This window comes from Indicator indicator, chromosome 21 (assembly GCF_027791375.1).
Source record: "Indicator indicator isolate 239-I01 chromosome 21, UM_Iind_1.1, whole genome shotgun sequence".
NCBI lineage: Eukaryota > Metazoa > Chordata > Aves > Piciformes > Indicatoridae > Indicator > Indicator indicator.
The window spans coordinates 16,238,085-16,250,272 of NC_072030.1; positions in this window are offsets into that span (position 1 = coordinate 16,238,085).

Below are 12,188 nucleotides of genomic sequence, written 5' to 3' on the forward strand. Positions count from 1 at the left end.
CTGTGGGTGTACTCCCCAGAGATGAAAGACTCTGCAGATCTCAAGGGACAGATGGTTAAAGGGTGGGTGGCTCAGTCTGCCCTGCTCTTGGGAGTCTGGCAAAGACTCACAATATTTAGTACTTGCCTTTTTTTTTTCTTTTTCTTTTTTTTTTTAATTAAGAGGCCTCTGCCCACATGTGGGTCTCAGTGTCTATTTAAAAGGCAAAGAAAGTCATTTCTTGCAGGCTCTGATGGAGAGAAAACATACTCAAAATGTGAACTCCAGAGTTCCAATCACAGAAAGAGGAAAGAATCCCTTCAAGAAAATCCATAGGAAACCCTCCCATTATAAACCAGTCTCACGTTTTTGGAGCCCAGCTCAGCTGCAGGAAAATCCCTCTGTTTCCTAAAGCCAGAGCAGGAGGCACTTCAGCCCAGCCTTCCAGGCATCCAGGGCTTGGGCAGCTTGGACCTGCTTTTTTGAGATCCATCTCTCTGGTGACTGGGTTTGGGGGATAAGCAGGAAGAGAAGGGGTCCTGAAGACACTCCACTCCTCAGTACTAGAGTGTTCCACAACACACCCAGGGCCACAGCCAAATGCATTAGCCTGCAGCACTCCCAGATTCTACTCAAGAGTCTTCATAATTCCTCTTCTCAAGCCAAGAAAAACAGAGCAAGCAGAAAACAAATAACAGTGGGCAAGCAGGAGTATTTGTCCCTTACTACAATGGCCTTAAGCAATCAGAGAGGTAGGGCTGATGAACCTTTAATTACTTGTGCAATAATGACCTCTGTTTCCAGCATTCCTTGGCAAGGCAGGAAGTGGCTGGAGCAGTCAGGGACCTGTTATGTTCTCCTCTCCACAGGCTTGAAATTGATATGAAGGCCCCTCACCCAGCTGGTCACAAGGTTCAAGACAGGCTCCACAGAGAGGTTGTTTATAGCTATTAAAAGCAGTGAAAAGAAAATACAATAAAAATAAACAGCTGTTTTTTTTTTTCTTTTTGGTAAGGAGTTGTTGTTGAACAGAATGGCTCTGAGGTGTTCCAAGCTCCCAAAATACTCTCTCCAGATAGTTAAAGGGGTGGTTAAAAAAAAAACAACCCAAAAAAAACCCCAAAAAGCAAATTATGAAATCATCCTTCAATCTCAGTATGTCAATATTTTTGTGTCACACTCAGCAATAGAGGGAATGGAGGGGGTACTTCTCACTAAGGACCCCTGAATGTGAGACAGAAAGACAAGTGGGGGCAGACTGATGGCCCCGAGATAATTTCTATGACACTAAACAAAGGCAGAAAGAGAAGTTAAGGAATTGACCCAAGCTCAGCTGAACACAGCTTGGCAGTGAAGTTCAGTCTCCTGATTCCCAGAATTGACCATTCTTTCAGGAGGGAAATCAGGACATTCACAACTGAAACACTGAGAGAGATGGGCTTGTTCAGCCTAGAGAAGAGAAGGTTCTAGGGAGACCTTCTAGAGGCCTTGCAGTGCTTAAAGGGGTCCCTTCCCACCCCTAACATCCTGTGACCCTCTGATACGTTTGCCACTGAGGGTGGTGAGAGATTGGCTTAGGTTGCCCAGAGAAGTGGTAGATGCCCCATCCCTGGAACTATTCCAGGTTAGGTTTGGGTCTCTGAGCAACCTGCTCTAGCTGCAGAAGTCCTTGCTGGCTGCAGGGGAGTTGGAGTGGATGACCTTTCAAGGTCCCTTCCAACTCAACCCATGCATTCGAAGCAGAACGCAGAAGGTGCTCTAACACACAACTCAAAGTACCACGGCCAAGACAGCTGCCAGCCTTGCCCTCTTCCCTAAGCTCCACCTCAGCTGGGGTTCTGCAACACACCAGGGGCTGATCCAGAAGTCAGAAAAAGCAGCCCTGCAGGAGACAGCTCGCAGGCAATTTTGCTTCCTAAGGAAATAAGTCTCTTCCTATCCCCACCTCCATCTGCTGCAGTCAGCTTGTGCCTTGACGCATGTGGACCTGACAACTTCCCAAAAACTCTTGTTCTCTTCACATTACCATCAGGCTCTTGGATATCTTGGTTATCCACAGAAACAGCCAGCGTGTGTCTGCGTCCAGCAAAGCTCTTGGCCCTGAGATGTTGTGGCAAAGAATTGCACAACACTAATCCAACTCAACACAGAGTGAAAATACTTCTGTGTCAGATTCTGTCTTGCTCTCTTTTGTGTCCCACTGACAGTCTCCACTCACATACATTATCAGGAGAGGTACTTCTGGGTGGCTCACCTCTGATCATGCTGCCTTTTCCTCCTCTGGAATTAATATATTTGCTATCTCTTTTCACAAGAGGGTTTTGTTGGGCTTTTTTTCACAGGATCATAACATTGTTTCAGTTGGAAAAGGTCTCTAAGATCACCAAGTCCAACCACTGGCCTACCACCACCGTGGCCAAATTGTTTCCTTCACAGTCAGAGCTGGCTCCTGAAGTTCCTCTCCTTCTCTTGGAGATGAGTGGTCAAAACAAGTTGGTGTGTCCTAGTATATAAGAGATCCTCTACAGCACAGGATCCTTCTGCTGGATCTCCAGTCAGGTCACAACCACTACCCAGCTCAGCTAGAGAAATGGAAGCATTCAGAAGCTGAGTCATCTAACCCAACAAAGAGCAGCAGCAGCAGGCTGCACACAGCTCTGTGAAACACTAACTCCCTGCAATGAAGGGCTGCAGGGGCGAATTCACCCCAAATTTCAGGGCCAGTTCATTCAGAAGGTTAACAGGGAGGTGGCAGGAGAGAGTGGGACCACCTCTGGTTTGAAAACAACTGGCTAGAAGAGGACCTATGGGCAGAGCTGGGGCCACTGTGCTGTGAGACAGCTACTCAGAGCTTCAACATAGAATCACAGAATCATTAGGGTTGGAGAAGACCTCCAAGATCATCAAGGTCAACCAGTAACCCAGCATTGCCAGGTCATCACTAAATCATGTCCCTCAGCACCACAGGGACATCCCTCCAGGAATGGGGACTCCAGCACTGCCCTGCGCAGCCTGTTCCAGGGCTTGACATCCCTTCTGGGGACAAAGTTTTTTGGAATGTCCAACCTAACCCCCCCACACACAAGTCAAGGCCACTTCCTCTTGTCCTATCACTTGTTATTTGGGAGAAGAGACTGAAGCCCACCTGGCCCCAGCCTTTTTTCAGGGAGTTGTAGAATCAGAAGGTCTCCCCTCAGTCTCCTTTTCTTCAGGCTGAACAACCCTGGTTCACTGAACTGCTCCTCACCAGCTTTGCTGCCCTTCTCTGGACATGCTCCAGCACCTCAATGCCCTTCCTGTAGTGAGGGGCCCAAAACTGAACCTAGTACTCAGGGCACGGCCTCACCAGTGCCAAGCAGAGCAGAATGATCCCTGCCCTGGTCCTGCTGGTCACACTGTTTCTGATCCAGGCCAGGATGCTGTAGCCTTCTTGGCCACCTAGACACATGCTGGCTCATACTCAGCACCCAGTCAAGTCTCAGAGCTTCTCAGGTCTCCTCACACTCACCCTGCAGACATTTGCCTGCCCAGCCCTTAGCAGCAGGACCCATCTTTGAAGTCCATGGCCCAGCTATGTCTGCATACATCAGCAGCAGCATCAGGTCCACCAAGCACTGGGCAAAGCAGCTACAGAAACAGCCTCCAAACTCTTTCAGCTCTGTTTCAAAAGGCTTGGAAGTTCTTTCCCTCCTCTTCCCTTAGCCCCTTCCATAAAAGCTTTGCATGCAGAGAAATCTCTTGGGTCCCTCATTCTCTTGAGCAAAGTAAACAGACCTCCCTTGCAGCAACAAATGAACAACAAACAGGAGCGGGGGGGGGGGGGGGGGGAGGAAAGAGGGTGAAAAGGAGGAAAAAAAAAAACAAACCAAAAAATAAAACATCCCAAAACTTTGCTGCCAACTTGGAGATTCTTTTTCTTAGCATGTTTATTTTCTCACAAAAAAAAAAAATTAAAATGTGCAAACTATGCCCTAAGGGTGACCCTGCACAAAGCCTTCTGATGGCTCCAACCTCCATTCCCCCCTCACACCACCACAGCTCTCTCCTCTTTCCCCATGCTCACGGGATGAGCGCAGGGAGCCCTGAGAATCCTGGCACCCGGCTGGTTTGTTCTCTTCCAAGCATGCCAAAACAAGCTAAGCTCCTAAATCCCTTTTAAAATCTGCCCTTTGCCTGGCAATGTGTTTGCCTTCATCCTCTGTTTGTTTTTCTTTTGTCTTCAGGTTTGTTAGCCGAGGGCAAACGTTGTTCCTAGCACCACTTTTTTGTTGGGGCCAGGGTTGTTTGTTGGGATTTTTGTTTGGCTTGGTTGTTTTTTGTTTTGTTTTGTTTTGTGTTGGGTTCTTTTTTTGGTATTTATCTTTCAATCAAGTGTTCCCTCCTTGCAAGGATAAACAGGATGTTTAAAGACTCTGGGTATGATGAGCAGTCTTTGACAGCTGTTGTGACACATCACACGCTGGGTTCGCCATGTGTGCAAGCGCTGGCACAGCTCACCCTGCAGCAGGCTCTCCTCCTGGGAGGAGATGGACTGAATGACCTGAGAGGCCTCCACCAGCTCCAGAACCAGAGGACACAGTCTCAAAGCTGTGCAGGGGGAAGTGTAAGCTTGATCTTAGAAAGCAGTTCTTCACAGAGAGAGAGATTGCCCATTGGGATGGGCTGCCCAGGGAGGTGGTGGGGTTGACAGCCCTGGAGGTGTTTAAGAAAAGCCTGGATGAGGCATTTGGTGCCATGGTCTGGTTGATTAGTTAGGGTTGGGTGATCAGTTGGACTTAATGATCTTGGAGGTCTCTTCCAACCTAGCTGATTCTGTGATTCCCGTTTTCAACACAGGCTCACAGGAAATGCACTACATGATCCAGAACACCTCCTTGGCTTCTCTTTCCACTTACATGGATACCATCTGCCCATTCCCTTTCCAGATCATAGAATCATAGAACTGTTAGGGTTGGAATGGACCTCAAGGCTCAGCCAGTTCCAACCACTCTGCCATGGGCAGGGACACCTCACACTACAGCAGGTTGCTCACAGCCACATCCAGCCTGGCCTTCAAAACCTCCAGGGATGAGGCTTCCACCACCTCCCTGGGCAACCTGTGCCAGTGTCTCACCACCCTCATGGGGAAGAACTTCTTCCTAACATCCAATCTGAATCTCCCCATTTCCAGTGTTGCTCCATTCCCCCTGGTCCTAGCATTACCTGACACAGCTCATTGAAGAGCTGAAGATGATCAGAGAGCTGGAGGACCTCTCCTACCAAAACAGGCTGAAAGAGTTCGGTCTGGAGAAGAGAAGGGTCTGGAGAGACCTTAGAGCTGCCTTTCAGAACTTGAAGAGAATTACAGGATAGCTGGAGAGGGACTTCTACAAAGGCATGGAGCAACAGGACAGGAGCAATGGCTTCAAACTGGAAGAAGCTGGATTTAAATTAGATATTAGGAGGAAATTCTACCCCATGAGGGTGGTGAGGCACTGGAAGAGGTTGTCCACAGAAGCTGTGGAAGCTCCAAGCCTGGAAGTATTCAAAGCCAGTCTGGATGGGGCCTTGAGAAGCCTGGTCTGCTAGGAGGTGTCTCAGCCTATGGCAGTGGGGTTGGAACTAGATGATCTTTAAGACCCCTTCCAAAGCAAACCATTCAGATTTCTCTTGCTTAGCTGCACTAAACTATGTTCTGTCTCTGAGAAATGTTTCTTTCCCAGGTACAGACAGACAGACAATGGTCAAAAATACTTCTCAACCACACTGATTCAACACAGGGAGTTTCCCAGGCCTTTGTTTAGGAAAGGAAGCTTTCCAAGCCTTGAATCACTGACACTGTCTCTGACTCCTGCACCAAGAACTTTGGAAAATGAAACATAGATAGCAGAAAGTAAGAGCCAGATCCCAAGCAAGACCTATCTCAGACACCACATGAGGCCTCAAGATGCCCTCCACAGAAGAAAAACTAGTGGCTAATTCTGCACAGCACAACTTCTCTACAGTTTTAATCTCTTTTCAATTTCAACATTTACTAACAGCAAGAAAGGTTGAGAGGCTGATAGTTAGTCCTGGTTTGGAATTAAAACCAAAGAGGTTTGCACCAGGCTCCAAGTTACTGGGTTCTCAGGGCCACAGTGTGAGTGACTATGATGCACCCTCCTGAATTCCAAGGGCAACAAGGCTCAGGAAGAGCCTAGAGCATGTCCTGTGAGGAGGGGCTGAGGGAGATGTGGTTCTTCAGCCTGGAGAAAAGGAGGCTGAAGGGAGACCTTCTGGCTCTCTGCATCTCTCTGAAGGAGGTTGGAGCAAGGAGGAGACCAGCCTCTTCTCCTCAGTGACAAGTGACAGGACCAGAAGAAGAAATGGTTAGAAGCTGCACCAGGGCAGGTTCAGGCTGGATGATAGGAAATATTTCTTCACTGAAAGGGTTGTCAAACACTGGAATGGTCTGCCCAGGACAGTGGTGGGCTCACCATCCCTGGAGGTGTTCAAACAGCATGCAGACCTGGTGCTTTGGGACACGGTTCAGCACTGACCCTGCAGTGCTGGGTCAAAGGTTGGACTGGACGAGCCTGAAGGTCCCTTCCAGCCAAAGCTACTCTGTGACTCTGCAAGCTGGGTGTGTGCACCACAGCAGCACACACTTTGATAAGCCCTGCTGTACACAAAGAGCCAAATTCTAGCTAAACAGCCATAAATCAGGGTGAAAAAGAAAGGGCTCGGCCAGGACGTCATCTTAGCCAGCCTAAAACCTTTTGCATTTAAAGAAAATAATATTTATAAGAATTCCCTCTCTCCAAACACACAATTCCTAAACAGCAAGGCTCACTTTTCCCCATTACACCCACTGTAAGAAATTCCCAGGGCAGATGACAACATGTTGCTGACTTCCCTGCCCTTTGGGCCCAGCTTCCTTCTCAAGGAAACTTTTCCTCCGTGTCCTGCCACACTTGTCAAGTTCCAGCCTTGAAATCCATTCCAGGTAAGGCTCAACCACAAGCTTCTGGCCTAGGCACAGAAACTAATGGCCTGAAATTTTATGGTCCCTGTTCCTCAGGAGGTCAAAAAGGGATTATCACAATGTTCCTTTTTAGCTGGGGTACCTACTAGCCTTGGCATAGAAGCCACCCTGGAAAGCCATTCTCAGACAACTGTTTTAACTTGGACTCTGAACAGCCCTTCAGGAGAAAGCAGCATTGTCAAGATAACAGCTTTACAGCTTCCAGTCCTCCCAGCAAAAATAGAGCTTGCTTTGTGCACCTCACCCCGTTCCCTGCACTCCCCAGACCTCCCTTCTCCAGCCCTCACCGCTCTCTGCAGCTGTTCCACAAACACAGCAGAGCTGAAGAAGTCAGGGTCTGTCCTACACCCTGAAAAGTCAAAAGACCAAAAGAAGCTTCCTGAAAAAAAAAAAAAAGCACTACCCCAACTTCAATGTAATTGGGACAACCTGAATAGGGTGGGAATTCTCAGGCCATGAAGGCATTTTCCACAGTAAAGGAAGCAAAATTTTCCTACTCCTGCCACATTTCAGTCTTTCAGAAGTGCTAACAACTGGAACAAATTGTTGAATGGAAAAGACAAGGGGTGATGAGGACAAGTTACTGCTGGGGAGATTGTCATTGGACTGCAGAAGAAAATGTTTCCCCATGAGAACAGTTGGACATTGGAGTCACCTCCCAAGGGAAGCAGGCAACCCTTTCAGGGAAGAGATTGTTCCTCATGTCCAACCTAAACCTCCCCTGGTGCAACTTGAGGATGTTTCCTTTTGTCCTGTCACTTGCTGCCTGAGAGAAGAGACCAACCTCCAGCTGGCTCCAGCCTTCCTTCAGGGACTTGTTGAAAGCAACAGCATCTCCCCTTAGCTGCCTTTTCTCCAGGCTAAGCAACCCCAGGCCCCTCAGCTGCTCCTCATCAGACCTGTTCTCTAGACCCTTCACCAGCTTTGTGTCCTTCTCTGTATCCACTCCAGTACCTCAATGTCCTTCTCACAGTGAGGGGCCCAAAACTGAATTCAGTATTTGAGGTGTGACCTCACCAAGGCTGAATACAGTGGGAGAAGCTACCATGGATTTGTGTCTAACCACTCACCAGCTCAGCTGCACTTAGAATATTAGAATCACAGAATCACAGAATTGTTAGGGTTGGAAGGGACCTCAAGGATCATCCAGTTCCAAACCCCTGCCATAGGCAGGGACACCTCACACTACAGCAGGTTGCTCAGAGACACATCCAACCTGGCCTTAAAAACCTCCAGGGATGAGGCTTCCACCACCTTCCTGGGCAACCTGTTCCAGTGTCTCACCACCCTCAGGGTGAAGAACTTCTTCCTAACATCCAATCTGAATCTACCCATTTCTAATTTTCTTCCATTCCCCCCAGTCCTATCACTCCCTGACACCCTAAAAAGTCCCTTCCCAACTTTCTTGTAGCCCCCTTCAGATCCTGGAAGGCCACAAGAAGGTCTTCTTGGAGCCTTCTCTTCTCCTTTTGCCTTCCCACTTCAAGGGAGCTGTGAAGACTAACATTTGCACCCTCTGAAGTCACCTAACAAGGCTCAGGTGACAGATGGCCACAAGCCACAGTAGCTGTGTCCCCTGCAGACACCCCACATATTCCATGCTCCACCTCAAGCAACAAGGAACCTGCCCCTCGCACCCAGCTGAGCATGACCTACAACACCAAACTCATTTCCCAGCTTCTGGAGTCACTTTGCTGCCTCTGCAATCCATCCTGGCTTGTTTGAAAAACGCATAAACACAAGCAACCAAAGCAAACACCAACAGGCAGCAAATCTGTGTTCCCCCCGGAGCGTACTGCTGCTGCTGGGACAAGCTCAGCGCGGCTGGGTTGTGGCCGACGCAATCGGTTGCGCCTCCGTGGCCCCTTCCCAGCACGCTGCTGTCTTTGGGGGGGGTCACACACGTTGAGAGGGGGAGGGAAACTGCGTCCAGCCTCTCCTGTGCACGTCAGAGAAGCCAGCAGCTGCACAGCTCTGCACGCCAAGTGCAGGACCTGGCTTCTCCTGCACCGCACTGAGCATCGGCCCCTCTCAACCCAGTCGCTGCTGTGCTCCTCGGAGGTTTGTGCAGATCCTTGGCGCTCAGGTGTGGCTGCTGACACAGCCAAGGACAGCTCAACACGTCAGACAGCAGGGCTGGATGTGACCTCACCAGACCCACTGAGCAACATCCACAGCAGAGAGCAGGATGTGCTGAATAGAGCACAATGTAGCGAACGAACTCACCTAACTCTGAGCCTTTGTCCTAGGCCAGAGAATCGTAGCATCATGGAATGGTTTTGGTTGGAAAAGATCTTGGAGATCATCAAGTCCAGCCGTTAGCTAATTCTGTCGAGCCTGATGCCCTACCACGTCCCTCAGCATCACATCTCTGCCTATCTCAAACACCTGCTGGGATGAAGATTCAGCCACCTCTCTGGGGAGCCTGTTCCAGCGTTTCTGAGAACCCTTTAAGGGAAAAAAGTGTCTTCTAATACCCAACCTAAACAACCTAAAGCCCACCACAACTTGAGGCCATTTCCTCTTGCCTTACTGCTTGTTACTTGGGAGAAGAGACCAACCCCCACCTAGCTCCAGCTTCTTTTCAGGGAGTTGTAGAGAGACACCACTGACAGCAGGGCTGGATGTGACCTCACCAGATCCACTGAGCCTCTACAAGACCCAAAACAAAGAGCAGAAAAGAGCAGAACTGAGTGAACAAACTCACCTAACTCTGAGTCTTTGTCCTAGTTCCAGCACTCACTTCCTGTTCTCTATAGTAGTTGCCATGACAGAGTTAGATAATGGTTGGACTTGCCTGGTTACATGGGGCCTTGAGCTACCTGTTTTAGTAGGAGGTGTCCCTGGGCACGGCAGGGGGTTGGAACTAGATGATCTTGAAGATCCCTTCCAACCCAAACTATTCTGTGAAATCTACAGCTTGATGATCTTGAAGGTCTTTTCCAACCACAGTGATTCTGTGAGGATACAGTCTATGCCTTCATATTCAAATTATCACCTCCTTTATCTTCTAGCTCACCTGTGCACTTTGGGGGCTGGGATTTGGGAAGCAGTGAAGCACCAGAACACATGAAGCACAGGCACTTCCTTGGAAACATGGGCCAAGAAGGGGCTGGGAAAGACTCAGTATCTTTTTAATCCCACTCCCATGGCAATCAGGAGCTTTCAAACAGAATAATGGTGGGTTAGGGGTTTTCATAAAATGCCAGGTTGGAAGGGATGCCAAGGGTCACCTGGTCCAACCTTTCTAGACTTTGAATGTTGTGTTTTTAATCTTACCTTAATTTCACAGGAAGACTGTTTTAGAGGTAGCTGGCTGGTAGCACTGCTCCCTTAAGCAGCTTGTGCATTTGCCAGAGCTTGGTTGCAGCAGCTTCACATAGATACAGGCACAGTCCTCACTCTACTTCTTCCTTTTTGTGCCACTCCAGATAGAAACCTGTCTTGAACATGAGCTAGAAATTAATCACCCACGGAAAAATCACAGAGCAGCAAAGCATGGTTAGACCTACCATGGGGCTTTTGATACTCACTCAACCTAGAGCATATCTGAGAATGCAAATAAACTCCTCTCAGCTTGGGTCCTCAATGCCAGCAGTGAAGGTGGTGACTCCAACCTCTCCTGAGGACGTAACAGTGAAAGCAGAGAGGCTGATGGTTAATGCATCTCTTGCTGTTACACCTAACACATGGAATATGGCCTCCAGACCTTTCCCAGACCTGACTCTTTGCTTGCTCAAGGCTGACCAACCAGGTAGAAAGACACGTGGCAGCACCAGAATTATTTGCATTTTATCTTTGCTGTGATGAAGAAGATGAACTTGCCTATATTGCCCAGAACTTGGGTCTAGATGACCTTTGGAGTTTCCTTCCAACCCAGACCATTCTCTGATTCTAAGGCAAATCCTATCCTAGGCTGCATCAAGAGGAGTGTAGCCAGCAGGGCAAGAGAGGGGATTCTGCCCCTTTACTCTGCTCTTGTGAGACCCCACCTCAAATACTGTGTCCAGTTCTGACATCCCCATCATAAGAAGGACACAGAGCTGTTGGAGTGAATCCAGAGGAGGCCACAAAAATGATCCAAGGGTTGGAGCACCTCTACTATGAGGATAGGCTGAGGGAGCTGGGATTGTTCAGCCTAGAGAAGAGAGGACCTTAGAGCTGCTTTCCAATGCCTACAGGAAGGCTGCAGAGGGACTTTTCATAAGGGTGTCTACAGACAGGTCAAGGGGGAATGTTTTGGAGCTGAGAGAGAACAGAGTTAGACTAGAGCTTAGGAAGAAGTTCTGCAGCACGAGGGTGGTGAGACTCTGGAACAGGTTGGCCAGAGAGATGCAGATGCCTCCACCCTGGGCCAAGTTGGATGAGGCCTTGAGCAGCCAAGTCTAGTTGAGAGGGCCATGGCAGGGAGGTTGGAATAGATGATCTCTAAGGTCCCTTCCAACCTAAGACATTCTATGATTCTATACTGGATGTGACTCCAAAGGAAAAGTGAAGAGGAACCTGATCTAGTTGAAGATGTCTCTGCTCACTGCAGGGGGGTTGGACTAGCTGACCTTTAAAGGTCCCTTCAAACCCAAAGCATTCTGTGATTCTCTGCAAAAAGAGCAAACTCCAGAATATTAAATGCTAGGAACAAGCCCCAGCATGGATCAGCTCCACAGAGTGTGAGAAACAGCCCCTTTAAAAAACACATATGAAAAAGGGGAAGGAGGGGTGTGCAGCAGAGGAGAGACCCTTGCCTCTAGACCAATCCAGTCATCCTACTTCAAAAATGCAGGCCAGCTCCTGACTTAACCTGGAGTTTCAGATGTCACTACAAAACCCTGCAAGTGCTGGCTCTGCAGAGATGCCAAACACGTGAACTCCTTTCAGTCAAGTCAGTATTTTTCCACATCTACTATTGTAACTCTGCTGGCAGGCTGGGAGTAGCAAACCCTCCCTTATCTTCCTCCTCTCTGAGAGCATCTCTCTGTCTAAGCACCAGCTACATCAGATAATCATGCAGCATCCCCCTTGGAAACTGGACAAAAAGAGGGGGTGAGAGAGGCACTGGGTTTGCAAGCCACAAACCACCAGAGCACTTGGGGCTGTCGTGCAGAAGGGAAGTAGCAGGGGGAAAGAGGTGACTAATGAACAGGAGGGGGTGCATAAAATCCTCCTTGGATTGCCTCTCTGGGGAACAGCTGTTTCCTTGTAAACATCT